The sequence below is a fragment of the Elephas maximus genome, chromosome 1 (assembly GCF_024166365.1).
Source record: "Elephas maximus indicus isolate mEleMax1 chromosome 1, mEleMax1 primary haplotype, whole genome shotgun sequence".
Lineage (NCBI taxonomy): Eukaryota > Metazoa > Chordata > Mammalia > Proboscidea > Elephantidae > Elephas > Elephas maximus.
Genome location: NC_064819.1, coordinates 224,294,706 through 224,313,433, shown reverse-complemented (window position 1 = coordinate 224,313,433; position 18,728 = coordinate 224,294,706). Strand labels below are relative to the sequence as shown.

The window sequence follows — 18,728 nt, the reverse complement described above, 5'->3', positions numbered from 1 at the left end:
CTGGGTGGGTTCAAACTGCCAACCTTTTGGTTAGCACAATGCTCAAGGCAGACATTCTCAACAGACTTTTTTCCTTTTAGACATTTGTGTTTTGGTGAGGTAGTTTTCATTAACAAGAATGGTTACTGAAAATATCAGATGACAGAAACATATTTTGAGTTGGTTGATGCCATATACCAAAATGAGAAATCCAGGAAGGGAAGAATATTTTAAAGGTATAGTGATTAATTTTGTTTTCAAGAGTTGAATTTGAGGTATGTGTGAGACATTCTAATGTACATATTTAGAAAGCAGATAGTTACGTAGGTCTAAATCCTGGATAATAATCTGGGCCAGAGACTGATTTGAGATTCACTAGTATTTTTTTTTTTTTTTTAGTATAGAGATAGTAGTAGAAGTCATAAGATCAGAAGAGTTTACTTACCCAGGGAGAGAGAATATATAATGAGGAAAGGAGAAGCATAGGGCAGACTTTTGAGGGGAATACCAATATTTAAGGAATGAAGAGAGGAAAAAATAATGAAAAAGGGGATTGAGAAAGAATAGCCTAGAATAAAGCAGAACTGCCAAAAATGGTCATAGAAAGCAGAGCAGAGAAATCAAGGGAGGTGAGAATTTCCAGTCATGTTCCTGAGGTACCAGGATGGTCAGGATGAGAAAGTACCCCTGGATTTGACAAGTGTGAAATACCTGAAACTTCGACAGGAGTGTTTCAGTGAAGTGGTGAAAGCAGAAGTCAGACTGCAGTGGCTTGTATGAGGTAAGGAGGTGGAGAAATTGAAGAGTTTCAAGAAGCTTGGTTCTACCATTGATGAGAGACATAAGAAAATAGCTCAAAAGAAATGAGAATAAAGATTTCATTTTTAACATGGGAAAACCTGAGTATTTTTAACAGCTATTTTACATTTATAATCCCAGTCTCAGGTGTAAAGGAATATCATTTTATTTCTCTAAAATTTCAGTTCACTCATTTCTGCTGAGAGCAAATAGTCCAAACTTGCCAATTCAAGTTAATAAATACTTCTGGGCTACAACAAAGACATTTTGGGCCAATATTTAATCACCTTCAGGCAATCTGAACAGCCCTTCTGTGGTCTGGTTCTTCCTTTTCTTTGGAGGTGTTCTAGGTTTTGGAGAGCCACAGGGGAGTGGAGACTTGTATGTGAGCTGCCATCTATCCTCACTGGCTCCACTGAAGCACATCTCAGATTGCTTGTTAAGCTTGGAGTCTTCTTGGACTACTTGTCTACCATGGTTTAAATACAAAGTTTCAGGTCTCTATGCAGAATGTTTATCAACTATGACTTCCAGCATGGTTACTGAGTGACAGAACTCTATGTACCTTCAGGATCAGAGCTTCTAGGCATTCAGTAGAAGTCAAATTGAAGAGAACCTAGGAAAAATTCATCATAAAGAATTATGGTTAATTAATGAAAATAATACAATTATAATTGTTCTATATGAAAGTAACTGGGCCAAAATACATGAAATAAACTGTATTTTATATTATTTATGTCTAGTTTTTTTTATGTCAACTCAACACCAAACCCAGTACCCAGTGCCATTGAGCCGACATTCTTACATCTTTTTAACTACATTTTGGATGAGACACGAGCAACTTTTTACCTTAAAAAATTGGATGCTCTAAACCAGAGAAGCACTATTTAAAAAATCTGATTATCCTGTTATCTTCCCATTAATTAAAGACAGAGAGAGAACTTAACTCAATTGCCAAAGATTGGGGAATTGGGGAAGAATAGGAGAAAGCTGTAACAAAACTAGAAAACTGAATAAAAATAAAATAAGACTATGAAGTGGCAGCTATTTATCTTTACTGGAATCGGTACCTACCCAAACACGGCTTTCCTTTACTGCAGACGAGGTTTCAGCCAGCCCTCCTACCCAAGGGCTTACAGAATGCTCAGTCTACCAAACTGGAACCCACAAGGATCCAGGGCCCCTTACAGCAGTGCAGTGCAGGTGCAACGGTAACACATAACTATGGCGTCCACGAGAGTAATTACATATTATACCCCCCAGAAGCTACTGACCAATAGGTAGAATACTTGAATTCCGAAATTAAGGAATGAAAGTAAGAATGATCCTACTTACCATCATTCCCAGGGACCAACTTGAAGAATTTGTGGTCCCCATTCCAGCAAATCTGGGCTTTGTAGGTTGACAGGTCTTGATACTTAGAGGGAAAAAGCTCCCAGCTGTGGGAGCGGCAAAGTTCCATTCAACTTTAAGGCATAGTATCTAGTGGTGCTCTGTTTTCCACTTTTTACGGTAAAAGTTGTACCCTGAGAAGAGATGGTGGTCAGGGACTCAGGCACTTCATGGAGGAAGGTCTGTGTCACTCTCCCAGGTACACTATAGCATCCATCAGGTTTGCTAGCTTAGAGTGAGGGGGATCTAGAATGGGTAGTAGCAGAGAATATGAATATCAGTATCAGTTGCATGACTATCCTTTTATAATTTTCTTCAGGGAAAAAAAGACCAACCAGAATCCTAGAAGAGCTGTTTCCAGAATGTATTAAAAATCATAGGGGTGGACTGTAGCGAATGCCGTGGTGTGCCACGCAGATTCCTCCACTGCTTCATGATTCAACGGCCCAGGTATGAAGTGTGTTGATGACAGACACCAGCCCTTGGCTGACAGGTCTTGGAATTGCCCTTGGCTGAAGACAGTCACCTTGTCCAAGTTCATGCCCAATTCCTGGGGGAGGTCTACTTCCAAAAACCGGCCAGTGCAGGGTACAACTAGCAGTGAGCTTGCCTTAGCTTGGGACAGCTCTGAAAGGTCATCATTCCAGAATACCCCTCAACATCAGCTGAGGCCTTTATTAAAATTACATTGCAGTTCGACTTCTTCTCTCTCTGCCCCACCTTGCTTCTTCTACTTCCCCAGAAGTTTTGTTTCTTAGTACACTTCGCAATAAACTTCCTGCATTCAAGTCTTCATCTCAGAGTCCATTTGCCAGGATTCTAACATTCAACACAGAGGTTATCCTCATTTTCAAAGGGTCGACAGAAATAACTGTCAGCTCCTTAATCAGAAAACCCATCTTCACCAATTTGGAAGGGAAATCTTATGCCTTAAAGCAATACAGACACTGCTCAACTAGGAAGCCGCCTTGGTTTTATTACATTAATGGGGAAGGAGTGAAGGGGGGAAATGGTGAGCACTGAGTTGCACTTATGTATTAGCAGGGCAGCTCTGCACTCTTCAGTCCACTCAAGGCTGAATGATTACATGTGTCAAAACTGGTCAAACTGGTGTAGGAGAGACTTTGCCAACTATGCTGATTTGAAGTGGAGGTAGCAGACAGTCCTCGTTATCCAAAGTGAGGTAGTCAGATTTCTACCTTACCAGGATCATTGGGTAATTCCTCCATATCCTGTAGGGTTAAAACTCCCTCCCTTTTATGGCACAATGGCACACTAAAACAGGGAAAATTCACTAAAACATGCGAAGTATTGTCATTATAAAGAGCTATTACTTGTTTCTTTTAAAAAATGATCACTCCAACTAAAAAATGAGCAAGAAGAAATGCACAAGGCCAATGAATGCATGAAAAATATTCAACTTTAGTAGATATCAAAGGAATTCAGATTAAAACACTGAGATAAAATGTAGTCTATCGATCTGTCACAATTTAAAAATATTACAGTGCTTTTGACAAAGAAGGCTTAAGAAATGCAAGTATAAATTATTTAGACATTCTGGTGGTCACTTTGGAAAAAAATACATACAGTATATTACAAATGTTAAAAATGTTTAAACATGTGCTGTACGATTGAACCAGAGTGCACTTTCAGAAATTTAGCCTGGGAAAATAATTAGTTAGGAGCCCAGCTATTTTCCAGCAGAAAGTGTTGACTAGCGCAAAGTACGGAAATAGCTTAAAGGTCTTTCTGCCTCAGTAGCATGTAAGATTCCAAAACACAAAGACCATAGCTGCTGTGTTCTACAATGTCTCTCCAGCATCTACAACAGTGTCAAACATGCATGATGTACTCAAGAAATATTTATTAAATTTACATTTTATAAAACAAATTATGGTAAAAGCATTAATGGTGTATCAGATACCCCAAACATGATTTTAATTATGTTTATTGAAATGGAGATGTGCTAAGTTAGCAATTACTAAAATTTTTAAAAACCTGAGAAAATGCTCTTTGGAGTATGACCCCAGTGCTTTGTATATATTGTGTGCATATACATAAACACTCCGTAGGGCTATATATCAAAATCATAATAGTAATTATCTGTGCATGGAAGGGTGTTATTGATTTCATAAAGAGAAATATGAAAATATAAAGAGGCATCCAAGAAAAACTGAATGATACAAAATACATTTCAAAGATAGCTCGTTTGAGTGATGTTTTCATTCTTGTCTAAGACCAAAATAGGGGAAAAAGAAATCATTGGGATCTAGGGAGGAGATATACCATTTAAGTCATTTTGAAAGATAGAAAAGTTAGAAAAATCAATGCACTCATCAATTGTAGCTTTTTCTAAGAAATAGCAGGTTTCTAATGCAAAAAAAAAAAAAAAAAAAAAACAACCAAACCCAGTGCCGTCGAGTCAATTCCGACTCATAGCGACCCTATAGGACAGAGTAAAACTACCCCATAGAGTTTCCAAGGAGAGCCTTCCAGATTTGAACTGCCAAACCTTTGGTTAGCAGTTGTAGCACTTAACCACTAAGCCACCAGGGTTTCCATAGCATTAGAATTATTGAATCTTTATAAAAATCCCCAAGAAGGCAATCCATTCATGATTCGTGATTTAAAGTGTAAAGGATCAAAATTTAATAGTTCTAGGGTCTAAAATCTTCACTTCACTCAAAAACAAAGTGGGGTCTATATAAGCTATGAGTATTCTTTAGGTTAAATGGGCATATGAGAAGTTGTCAAAACTTCTTAGTTGCTTTGCCTGGATTAGAAACATTGTCAATGCTGGGGTTTTCTTTCTTTGTCCTCAACAGGACCCTCAAGTCAATGTATCTAAGAAAGAACTATTTGGCAATTTACACTGGGCTTCAGACATGGTATACCGTTTCATCGTATACCACAGTGCTCCATGGCCATCCTCCGTATAACTTTATCACAGCAATAAAGACATGGCCAGGGTCTTCTTAAAATTTCCCCCCCAGCTTTATTAACCCAAGTGCCATCATCTTCTTAAGTTACCAAACTCTTACAGAACATGGAGAAGCCATATGCTTTATGTAACCGAATTGAGAAAAGTATATCTTCTATGTCCTTAATAGTTTTAATTTCAAATATTCTGTCTCATTCTTAGAAATGGTGGAGAAAACCTAGAAAATAGCAATGGTTTGATAAATAGTAAACAAATGAATACCATGATCAATAAATACTATAACAATATAAACTAAACAGAGATAGTCACTAAATACAGGGAATCATAAAGTGAAGAAATACCAAATATATTCCCCACGACTACCTCAGTGGAAGCTAAGTAAATCTAAAGCTAGTGCCTGAGAGTTGTAGGATAATTGCCTGATTGTTTGAAAGGCGATTGTTTCTAATAACATATGCTAGGGCCTGGGGGGAATGGGGTGAAGTTGAAGGAGAGCAGTTGGATAATCTGATTGGAAAAATCTAGAAAAGTGAAAATATTTTTTGATGTTTATGATGTTAACCTATGAACACCTTTCAAAATTAGCTTCGTATCTCAAAAATAATCCTTCTTGAAAATGTGCTAGTGGTATGACAGAAAAATATATCTATAAATCAGATACAACTAAATATGCTTTAAACTTGTAGGCAAAGATATTAGTTTTCCAAACATACAGAAAATTTGTTCTTTTGTTCTTACTGTCTCATGAGGCATCTCCATCTAAAAATGATTTCCCTTGAGAGAAGCCTATTTGTTTAAAATGATTAAACTGCAGCCTCTTCTGGGGCAGAATAATTAGCTAAAGAGAAATCAACTGATTATGTAGTTTTTTAAGTATTGTACTTATAAAATTTACATCATTTCATAAAAGTTAGAATAATTTTATTCCTTTTGTTTGGTATTTCAATTTTAGGTTTCTGTTTCCCTATTACATCTACTTTTGATTATTTAAGGCTCTTAGGATTGCCTCGAGGGCAAATAACAGCAACAAATCAGTGTTACAGAATTTTTATAATTACATTTGTGTAGTATTACATTGTGCTGATATAGCTGTCTTTATTAAAACACCCACCCCCGTTATCAATTATGTTTTCTCCACAATGTTCTTATGTTCTATGACGTCTAATGATGCCCTTTCTGGTTCCCCTAAATTATTCCATTGGGATAAATTCCCAGGAGTGTAAGATAATCACTGTGTCAACTATTATAAACAGTCATAAGGCTGGTTGGAGAAATTTTGGGAGAATGAAGAAGAATAAACCATGGCAACTGAAGTGGATTCACTTAATCATATATAAATGAAACAATTCCTACACTTAAATAGTAGCTTACTAAAAGCAGAGGACTGGCTACTATATTAGCTGCTATAGACTTCTCTCAATTGTGATCATTTAAACAAAATGTGCAGTACACTAATGGTCTTGACAGAACAATCTGTTACTTACATTAGAAAATAGTAGGGATAGATATTCTTTCATGCTAACTTGCTCTTTAATGATTGGATAGCATCTGAATGGAACAGACACATGGTCCCCCCACCATAACCCTTCCCACAGACAATGGAAAGGCAACATTCGTGTATAAACAAATGGTGTGATTGTATTATTGCACCAGAAGCAGCCTAGCTTAGTAGCTGAAGGTGTACGCTCTTGTGCTGTACTGTCTCCAATACTCATGTCCTAGTCAAGACCTTAAGAAACTTCTGGCTCTACTTTTCGGTCAGAAAGAAAACTTTTAATTTATTTATAGCTGACAATTCCATTACGCAAGGTATCTCATTCAGTTAGAGGAATGCATTTTGTAAGCTATTTATCTCAGTGTGATGTTCCAGAAAATTGCATTGCTCAAAGCCAGATTGTCTATGGGTGAATTTACTCAATTTTTCTTTTGTAATGTTCAAAATGTGGTTACACCAGCTTTAAAAATAGTCATGTTAAACTTATTAACACACTACAGGATGTAAACAATTGAAGCTTTATTCTTTCCTGAGAAATATACCCCAAATACATTTTTATAAAAGTCTTTATCTTTCCCTGAGAGGACACCCTGGTTTTACTTACCTCCAAGCATGTATGAAGCAGGTTTCTCTACTATAAGTCCTAAGTCAGCATCTCAACGTTCATAATCAGAGGTCAAGCCTACACTGTTGGACTGCTTCTTAGAGCATATGTTTTCATTCTTTAATGTGGCACCCATGATTTTTTTCATTCTGAAAACCACGCAGAAGGCAAAATCAAAAAAACTCACCATATACATCTATGAAATGCTCTTTTAAAAAGATACTCATAATTGATGTGCAACCTCTTTTCTTTTCTAAATCAGTGGTTCTCAACCTTTCTGAAGCAAATGTCTTTTTGGTAAAAGTTACAAACACTGTCCTCAGAAAAATGCATCCATGCCCATTAAAAAAAAAAAAAAAAGTAATTGTCATCAAGTTGATTTCAGCTCATGGTAACCCCATGTGTTTCAGAGTAGAACTATGCTCTGTAGGGTTGTCAGTGTGATCTTTCCAAAGTAGCTCTCCAGTCTGCTCTTCCAAGATGCCTCTGGGTTGATTCTAAGCACCAATCTTTTGGGTAGTAACTAAGCTCTTAGCCATTTGTGCCACCCAGGGACTCCCTTGATGCATACACGTGCCTGCTAATGTACACAATTTATGTGATTCCCAGATCTCTTACATTTATCTATTGATTCCCTTTGGGTTCTTCGATCTAGTTAAGGTCAGTTTAAGATACTCTACAAATCTCCCAGGACCACTGAAGTATTGCTTACCTTGATGATACTGTGGTATTAGCCTCATAAGATTATTTTTACTGATTATTTTTTGTCATGGGACAACTGTCTAAAACACATACTCATGAAACTCCTTGCTGTAGTTATCCTAGGGATATTACATAGGACTTTGATTATTACATCACACAGGATTATCTTTAGGATACACTTCAAATGAGTGACTGTTAAGGCATAAATCAGAAATTATTGTGCTTCTCCTGAAGAAATAACTTGCCTTTATTTTATCAGCACTGTGAATGATATATTTGATTGTATTTCTTTCTTTAAGTCATTGCTAGATAGCTCAGAGCCAAATCCTTAGCCCTTAGTTGGTAAGTGTATAAGATACAAGGTTCTGCTTTCTGAGCACTCACCTCATTACTGGCTCCATTTTACTTTCTTTTGGCCCTATCTATTTCTTATTGATTCAAAAGCCCTTTTAGAAATATTGTATAGCCATGCAAAGAGGAAAGAAAGAAATAAGTGAAGAAAAGGAAAGGAAAGCATGCAATTGATTAGATGTTTAATTATGATTTATATTTTGAAAATTTATAAGACTTTAGAAAGTTTAGAATAAAATAGAAAAAAAGTAACAAAAACTATCTTGTAAATCCATGTGTTTCCATCGGTGGTAGAAAAATCACAATTGCCAAAATTCCTTCACCTCTGTTTAGCCATATGTACTTACCTGTGAATACCGACATGGATGTGTATAACCAAAGGGTTAATATAAAGGGAGTCATGGGGCTGATCATAATTAAGTCCCATTCAGTAGCAACAGCTAACTCTAGACTATTTCAGTCATGAAGAAAAACTACCCTTCAGGAAATTTTTGACTTTCAATATAACTACAAAATAAGGTGCAACCCAAAAAGAAACACCTAAAGGCTCCATTAATACAAACCAATGTGCATCAATTCTTAATATACACTCACTATACCCAAAAGTTTTTGTGTTTACAGTATTGACAACTTTAAAATAAAGACAAGTTACCTTTCAGTCCTTTCAGCAATGCTAAACATTTTCAACCTTTTAACATTTGATTACCCTCTCTACCTGCCATTAAAATAAAAGTGGATTCTATTCTAATAATTTACTCCCTTTCTTGTCTATTTTTTGCTTCTAATGGACACAGCCTCATTCTTTCATGTGCTTTAGAAATATTAGAGATAAACTTCTTTCTTTTAAACTGTTTGTTCAGCAGCATTACCTCATAAGCATTGCCTAATTGTGTAAGGCATCGGTAGATCAGGGATCTGGCATGTGTTGTTTTACTTTTAAAACAAATTTCCAGTAAATGCAGTTTTCAGTTTACACTTATGAAGTCAAAATGTCAAGATGACTCAAAAACAGTACACTAAATTGCAAGTGAACTTTACAGATTTGATTTGGTGAAAATAGCGCAAGATTCAACGAGACCGCGTGTCTACAAATGCCTGAGTGAGCAATCAGAGATCATCCAGGAGGATAACGTCAAAGGCCAGACCAACACTACTCATGCAAATACCTGGGGGTGAAATTAACCTAATAGAATAGAACATTCTCCTCCAAAAAAAAAAAGAGAAAAAAGGCCAAAACATATAGGAAATATTATTGAAGCATCTCCTCTAATGAGAATTTCTTGAGGAATCATCTACTGAAAAGCATGCACTTTGTGATAAAGCAGAGGACAAAAAATGTCACTACACACAGGTCCCATGTCCTAGTTCTACCCAGAGAAAACAGTGTGATTGTGTTTCCTTCCAGACATGTGAGTGGAAGTGACTACAGATAAAGATTGAAATTGTACCAAGCAATGTATTTGTCCTTGATGTTTGTCATAATTGAGTGTTTTCTCCCTTCAAGACCACTTTGGAAGGGATCTAAACAACAAATTCTATGATTGTCCAGGAAAAAATATGTTTAATGAAGTTGGAGATTTGTTCTTAAGAATTAGAGGACTGAAAGCCTTGGAATATATGGTACAGAATTTGTAATCCTGAAGGCAAACTCTAAGAAAATAACAAAAACACATAGTAAAAGAAACAACAAAAAACCCTGTTGCCATCAAGTCAATCCTGGCTCATGACGACCCCATGTGTGTCCAAGTAGGACTGTTCCTCAGGGTTTTCTTGGCCATAATCTTTACAGAAGTAGATCACCAGGTCTTTCTTCCGCAGTACTGCTGAGTAGATACAAAACAAACCTCTAGGTTAGCAAACATTTGTGCCACTCAGGGACCTTAAAGAAACAATAAGGGGATTAAAACGGTATACTAGAAAATGTATATTTAACACAAAAGGATTCAGTGATGAAGGAATAAAAGAGCAAAAATGCACATATTAAAAACAACTAGCAAAATTGAAGACATAAATCCTACCTAATTAGTAATTACATTTAAAGTAAGTGGATTAAACACTCTAATCAAGAGGCAGAGAAATTTAGGTAGGATTAAAAAATATATATGATACAACTACATGCTGTCTACAAGAGACACACTTCAGATTCAAAAACCCACAGGTTGAAAGTCAAAGGGTGGAAAAGGATACGTCCTTCAAACAATGACCAAAAGTGACAATTCTTACAACTCAACAATAAAAAGATAAATATCACAATTCTAAAATGGGCAAAGAACTTGAATAGGCATCTCCCCAAAGAAAATATTCAAAAGGCCAGTAAACACAGGAAAAGATGCTAAACTTTATTTACCGGTTGCCACCAAGTCAATCTAAACTCATAGTGAACCCATGTGTGTCAGAGTAGAACTGTGCTACATAGGGTTTTTGATAGATGCTTTTTTGGCAGTGGGCTTTTTGGAAGTAGATTGCTAGGCCTTTCTTCCAAGGCACCCTTGGGTGGACTTGAATCACCAACCATTCAGTTAGTAGCCAAAGACTTAACCCAGGGATTCCTCAACCTCATTAGTCGTCGTTGCTGTAGTACAACAAAAGGAAACACTGTACCATTCTCACAATCATTGCTATGTTTGAGGCCATTGATGCAGCCACTGTGTCAATCCATCTCAACAACTGTGTTCTTCATTTTCATTGACCCTCTACCTTACCAAGTCCGATGTCCTTCTCCAGAGACTGGTCCTTCCTGATAACATGTCCAAAGCATGTGAGGCAAAGTCTCACCATCCTTGCTCTTAAGGAGTATTCTGGCTGTACTTCTTCCAAGACAGACTTGTTGGTTCTTCTGGCAGTCCCTGGTATATTCAATATTCTTTGCCAACACCATAATTCAAAGGAATCAATTCTTCTTCAGTCTTCCTTATTCAGTGTCCAGCTTTCCCGTGCATACAAGGCGATTGAAAATATCATGGCTTGAGTAAGGCACACCTTAGTCCTCAAAGTAACATCTTTGCTTTTTAACACTTTAGAGAGGTCTTTTACAACAGATTTGCCCAGTGCAATGTGTCCTTTGATTTCCAGATTGCTGCTTCCCGTGAGTGTTGATTGTGGATACAAGGAAAATGAAATCCTTGACAGCTTCAATATTTTCTCCATTTATCATGCTTTTATTAGTCCAGTTATGAGAATTTTTTGTTTTCTTTGTTTTGAAGTATAATACATATTGAAGACTGTAGTCTTTGATCTTCATCAGTAAGTGTTTCAAGTCCCTTTCACTTTCAGCAAGCAAGGTTGTGTTATCTGCATATCACAAGTTGTTAATGGGTCTTCCTGCAATCTTGATGCCACATTTTTCTTCATATAGTCTAACTTCTCGAATTACTTGCTCAGCATAAGGGTTGAATAGATATGGTGAAAGGATACAACCGTCAGCATACTTTTCCTGATTTTAAACCATGCAGTATCCCCCTGTTCTGTTCGAACAACTGTCTCTTAGTCTATGTTCAAATTCCACATGAGAATAGTTGTTCTGGAATTCCCATTCTTTGCAATGTTATCCATAATTTGTTGTAATCCACACAGTTGAATGCCTTTGCATACTCAATAAAACACAGGTAAACATCTTTCTGGTATTCTCTGCTTTCAGCCAAGATCCATCTGACATCAGCAACGATATTCCTGGTTCCACATCCTCTATTCTGAATCTGGCTTGAATTTTTGGCAGTTCTCTGTTGATGTACTGCTGCAACCACTTTTGAATGATTTTCTGCAAAATTTTACTTGTGTGCAATATTAACGATATTGTTTTATAATTTCCACATTCTGTTGGGCCACCTTTCTTTGGAATAGGCACAAATATGGATCTCTTCCAGTTGGTTGGCCAGGTAGCTGTCTTCCAATTTTCTTGGCATAGACAAGTGAGTACCTCTAGCACTGCATCTGTTTGCTGAAACATCTCAATTGTTATTCTGTCAATTCCTGGAGCATATGTTTTTGCCAATGCATTCAGTACAGTTTGGACCTCTTCCTTCAGTGCCATCAATTCTTGATCATATGCTGCCTCCTGAAATGATTGAACATTGACCAATTCTTTTTGGTACAGTGGCTCTGTGTATTCCTTCCATCTTCTTTTGATGCTTCTGTGTCATTCTATTATCTTGCCCATAGAATCCTTCAAAATTCCAACTCGAAACTTGAATTTTTTCTTCAGTTCTTTCAGCTTGAGAAATACTGAGCAAGTTGTTTCCTTTTGGTTTTCTAACTCCAAGTCTTCCACATTTCAATATAATACTTTGTCTTCTCAAGCTGCCCTTTGAAATATTCTGTTCAGCTTTTTTACTTCATCATTTCTTTCTTTCGTTTTAGCTACTCTACATTCAAGAGCAAGTGTCAGAGTCTCTTCTGACATACATTTTGGTCTTTTCTTTCTTCCTTGTCTTTTTTAATGACCTTTTGCTTTCTTCGTGTAGGATATCCTTGATATCATCCTGCAACTCATGTGACCTCTGATCATTAGTTTTCAATGTGTCAAATCCAGTCTTCAGATGGGCTTCAAATTCAGGTGGGATACACTCAAGGTAATATTTTGGTTCTTGTGGACTTGTTTTAATTTTCTTCAGCTTCAACTTGAAATTGCATTGAGCAATTGATGGTCTGTTCTACACTCAGACCCAGGCCTTGTTCTGACTGATGATACTGAGGTTTTCAATCATCTCCTTCACAGATGCAGTTGATTTGATTCCTGTGTATTCATCTGGTGAGGTCCACATATACAGTCTCCGTTTATGTTGTTGAGAAAAGATATTTGCAATGCAGAAGTCATTGGTCTTGTAAAATTCCATCTGGCATTGTTTCTATCAACAAGGCCATATTTTCCAACTACCGATCCTTCTTCTTTGTTTCCAACTTTCACATTTCAATCACCAGTAATTATCAATGCATTCTGATTGCATGTTCAGTCAATTTCAGACTGTAGAAGTTGGTAAAAATCTTCAGTTTTTTCATTTTTGGCCTTAGTGGTTGGTGAGTAAATTTGAATGATAGTCCTATTAACTGGCTGTCCTTATAGGCATATGGATATTATCCTATCACTGACTTCAGGATAGATCTTTTTTGATGATGTATGCAACACCATTCCTCCTCAATTTCTCATTGCCTGCATAATAGACCATATGATTGTTCAATTCAGAATGGCCAATACCAGTCCATTTCAACTCAGTAATGCCTAGGATATTGATCTTTATTCATTCCATTTCATTTTTGAGGACTTCCAATTTCCCTTCTTCCTATTCTGCTTTAGTAGGAAGAAAAGTAGTATAAGTTTTGGTATTAAGACCAGCTACAGTAAAGGCCATTATAGTTTTCAATACTAATCTTCCTCTTCTAATTTTTCTTAGGAAAAGGGTACAACCAGAATCTAGAAAAGCTAGTCACAGAGGGAGTGAACTCACTAGAGGAATTAAGTCAATTTAAGCAGCACGAAGATGAACTGTAGTAGATGCTTTGTAATAGATCTGCTACCCAGATCCTGCTTTTAGGACCAAGGCATTCATTCCCTCAGCTGCTAGAGAATGATAGTTGCTGACAGCTCTCAGCTGAGTCCTTCTCCGGGAATTGCCCTTAGGCCAGGAGCGGAGCCTCTCTCAAGATTATAGCTTAATGGGGACTACCTAATCCAATAATTGGTCAATTCTTGGATTCAAATGTCTGATCTCTTGCCTCAATTTTGCATTTAAAAACAAACAAACTCATTGCCTTTGAGTTGGTTCCAACTCGTAGTTGACCCTGTAGGCCAGAGTAGAACTGCCCCACAGGGTTTCCAAAGAGCACCTGGTAGATTTGAACTGCTGATCTTTTGGTTAGCAGCAGTAGCTTTTAACTACTATGCCACCAGGGTTTCCCAATTATGCATAATGCTGAAGAATCTTTCTAGCTATCTCCATGTGATTGGCTCTAAGCCCTCTGTTGAACGTACAGGTCATTTTAACCTCTCCCTATGCCCAATTATTCTTCCATTTTTCTCACATTTTTTAAAGATATTGTTTCTCAGAGCACTCCCAAAAAACTTCTTGTAGGTAAGTCACTATTTCAAAGTTTGTTTACTGGGATCCTAATCTAAAACAAAAGTATTGTTAATACCTGAGGAAAAGAAAGGGGTATTTGAAGTAGTAAAATTCTTAAGAGGGAATGGAATTCAAAGCGCAAGTGGAGTATTAATAGAAAGAGGGAAATTTTCTCCATTTTGATAAGCAGGATGGAGATGGTACGTACAGGTAGGGAACTCTGACAGTCACAATAAGGCTATGAAAACAGAACAGTAGTTTTTTTATGGACATTGGGGTGTTAGGTGAAGAAATATATGCTGACCAAGAAAACAAAATACTTGTCCACTACAGATGAAGTTTTTTTTTAATTTTTTTCTTTTCTTTTAATTGTACTTTAGATGAAGGTTTACAGAGCAAACTAGTTTCTCATCAAACAGTACACGCACTGTTCTATGACATTGGTTAACAACCCCACGTCACGTCTCCCTTCTCAACCCTGGGTTCCCTCTTACCACCTTTTCTGTTCTCTCCTGCCTTCCAGCCCCTGTCCCAGGGCTGGTGCGCCCCTTTAGTCTTGTTTTGTTCCATGGGCCTGTTCAATCTTTGGCTGAAGGGTGAACCTCAGGAGTGACCTCATTACTGAGCTGAAAGTGTGTCTGGGGCCCATATTCTCAGGGTTTCTCCAGTCTCTGTCAGGCCAGCAAGCCTGGTCTTTCTTTCTGAGCTAGAATTTTGTTCTACATTTTTCTCCAGTTCTGTCCGGGACTCTCTATCGAGATCCCTGTCGGAGAAGTCAGTGGTGGTAGCAGGGCACCACCTCATGGTTCTGAACTCAGTCTGGTGGAGGCTGTGGTAGATGTGGTCCATTGGTCCCTTGGACTAATCTTTCCCTTGTATACAGACGAAATTTAGGAGCAGCACAAAAGTAAATCTCAGAAAGGGCTGACAACCAGAGAGTGAGATAGCTCTGGAAATCACAGGGAAGATTCTCCTTTCCTCTGTCTTCCCACTCCAGTAATCTGTTTTTTCCTATGGTAATATGTTCCCCTTTATCTTCCCTATGTTGTTTATTCACCTGGGCCACATTTACAGCAGCCACCTCATCTTTTCTTTCTTCATGATTTTCTAGTTCTAGCTCCTACAGTTTCCATGTAATTCCAGTTTAATGTATGTTTTGTTGTAGGTAACCAGATTTTTCTATACACACATTTGCAGAAACTTAATCTATACATAACATGACCAGTGCCTCATTTCAGGGCTTCTGGTTTATTTTGCATCATATATACTGAGCACTTTAAATTTGCACTCTAAGCCCTTGTCTAACTGTAAATTCAAATCCCTGTTTATCTTATGGGCCAAGTGATTCCTGGGCAACCTCAAGGTCAAGAGTACATTCTTAGTCCAATGGAACTGTAACTGGATTTGAGCTTGGGCTTCAGGCTAGGGGATGGTTTTTTGTTTTTGTTTTTTATGCTGCTTATTCAGTGGAAGTTGTGGTTTAATATTCATTAGACACCTGAAGAGGTAAGTTACAACATAAAAATTTTACAACTAGAATTATTTTCCCAGAGTAAATATTTATAACACTCAGAGAATATTCAAATTTTAAATGTGTATAGCCAAATTACACTTCATTAGAGTGTATTTTCATGAACACATTGGTCATCTTTATTGTGCAAATTACCTGATGTCCTTCATGCATTTTCTGTTGAGATATTTGCATTTTTATATTCAACAGTAGAGCATTTAATTTATATTTAGGCTGGTAACTTATTGACATGTATATACATATATATGGCAAATATTACTCATAGTTCATAATTTGTCTTTTAATATTGTTTATAGCATTGTCTCAGAGGTAATATTTTTTATTTTTTAAAAAGCTGTATAGAACCTTCCACCTCCAGTCACAATGGAGAGAAAGGGAGAAGATTTACCCTCTGGTGATAATCAAACTATAAAACTGGACAAAATATATAAAACAACTTTTTTCACATATTGCAACACAGGAGTATGACCCCCGAAGGAAGGGAAACAAATGAGGTAAGTCCTACAATCACCTTAAATTTTCTTTCAGGGGAGGGAGCACATTCCAGACTGCAGAGAAGAGGGAGGGATCATAAACAGAGCACACGGATCTTATTGATTTGAAAGGTTTTAATATGAGCAAGTATACTCCTGATTGCTTCAAAATATGCATGTACCAGGAAAAATCCCAAAGGAACCAGAGGATTTTTGACTTCTGCATTATACTGATATCATTTGTCTATCTACCAATTGTGTATGAGATACTTGGCATCAAAGAAATCAGTGTTGTAGCAGAACAGACTATATATATTTTTTTCTGGAGGTACAGTGAAAACTTGTTTCAGACATCAGCAGTCCCTGGTAGAAAACCTGTCAGAGGAAAATATGGCACTGCTGAGTGGAGTAACTTCTCCTTGACCTCTGTCAAATCCGTTGATTGGCAGACAACACGTGTGTGGTTAGGGGCTGGGCCCAGTCCTTCTCACACCCATCTGTATCTCCAGCCATTGTCTGTGCAGGCTGGGTATTTACGTTACCTCTCAGAGTTCTCTTCACTTAACTGCTGGGTCTCCACCTTATCATGGTGTGTCCTTGAACTGGAATGTGCAAGTTGTTCTTGGTGTCCCTTGTCAATTTCGTAAAAATTCTACTTCATCTTCTTGCTATTCTTTCTGGATTCTTTATAGAAATTTGAAGTTTTCCTTACTTTCAATGCAGATGGAATTTTCTATTTAAGATTCTTGACGTACATTTTCATTATGAATTCCCTGATTTCTCTCTTGAAACAATTTTTTTTCCTCACCGATCTTATGAGATCATTATGTAAAGAGCATTAACACTTTACCACACACTTGTCAGTATTTGTTCTCAGTTTGCTCTTCGTCTCCGAACAACCATCTTAGGCTACTTCTATCACACCCTGCATACCTTCATTGTCAGACTCCCATGATGATTTGACTACTTGGTGTCTGTTGCTTAAGAGTGGCCAGCCCTGGTTCTTCCTACCCCTGTTACAGTCAATAATCTAATTTTAATTTTAGCTTAAACATACCAACTCAGGAGCCCTGGTGGCACAGTGGTTAAGTGATATGCCTATTAACCAAAAGGTCGGCAGTTCAAATCCACCAGCTGCTTCTTGGAAACCTTATGGGGCAGTTCTACTCTGTCCTCTAGGGTCACTATGGGTCAGAATCAACTCAACAGCAACCGGTTTCTACCAACTCAACCATACTCAAACATACCAACAATCGTGAAGATGCTGCAAGACCAGGCAACATTTTCTTCTGTTATAAAAAAGGTTGTTAAGAGTTGGAGCTAAAGCAACAGCAACTAACAACAACTTTATAAGGGGCTTACCTTATAAAGTCTAATTTTGTCGATAAAGACCCTCTTTAATCATGGAGTCCCTAGTAGTCTGGTAATCCCACAATTCATAAAAGTGTCCATTTCTTTAGCTGGCTTTCCGTAGTCTCAGAGTGCAGGCTACAAGCAGAAAAGATTTCTAGCTGCAGTGACACATCCTAGCCCTACAGTCCTATCTCCTCCTGGTCAGACACCTTGGGACTAAACCCACTGCCATCAAGCCGATTCTGACTCATAGCAACCCTGTCAGACAATGTAGAACTGCCCCATAGGGTTTCCAAGGAGTGCCTGGTGGATTCAAACTGCTGACCTTTTGGTTAGCAGCTGTAGCTCTTCACCACTAATGCCACCAGGGTTTCTACCTTGGGACTAGGGTATATAATTTCTCCAGAATGTCTTCTAAGAGCCACCATATACACTAATATATTTACGTAACTCTCTTACTTAACCAAGGCCGTAAAAGCGGTCCAATTCCCTTGGAACCACTCTAAATCTATAACTATCAATACTCAAACTCTTCAGCGTAACACAGTGTCTGTACATCGGGGATTGGAGGCAACAAGTGTTTTACCACCACAGAGCATGAAATGCTTATTTTCCAAATCAGATTAGGCAAACTTCTCATGTCTTTCCGCATTGTTCTAGCACAGGGACACCCCTAGGGTGTGTGAGGCCCTGAGAAAATATTTTTGCACGGTCCTTTCCCATAGATTTTTTAATTAAAAATGTTTTACAAAAGTAAGGGGCACATGTGAGGTATAGTGATCTTTCTATGAGGGTTTAAAATAGGCCAAGAAGAAGTACTTATGGATTTGCTTATTGTCCACTTATGGCATGTAAAGATTCTTCATCCTGAATAACAGTCACCCAAAATCAGTGTGTCAGCCCCATTCTGGTGGCCCAACCTTGTGCGATTCCATGAAAGAAATATGCCCCAGCCAGCCAAAGTGATCTCATTGCCAGGCTGCCCTCCTGGAACTGGGAACCAATCATTAAGACCCAGCACACCGCATACATAAAAGTTATGGAGTTTCTTGGGCA

General features: G+C 37.7%; 1 long non-coding RNA gene across 1 annotated transcript; it reads right to left on the bottom strand.

Moving 5' to 3' along the window:
- Positions 1-972: 972 nt before the first annotated feature.
- On the bottom strand, positions 973-7,488 carry LOC126087037 (uncharacterized). Its single transcript, XR_007519633.1, has 3 exons — positions 7,210-7,488; positions 2,113-2,415; positions 973-1,393 (listed from the first exon to the last, which is right to left on the bottom strand). It is a non-coding gene; the product is annotated as an uncharacterized LOC126087037 (long non-coding RNA).
- Between the last annotated feature and the right edge of the window lie 11,240 nt (positions 7,489-18,728).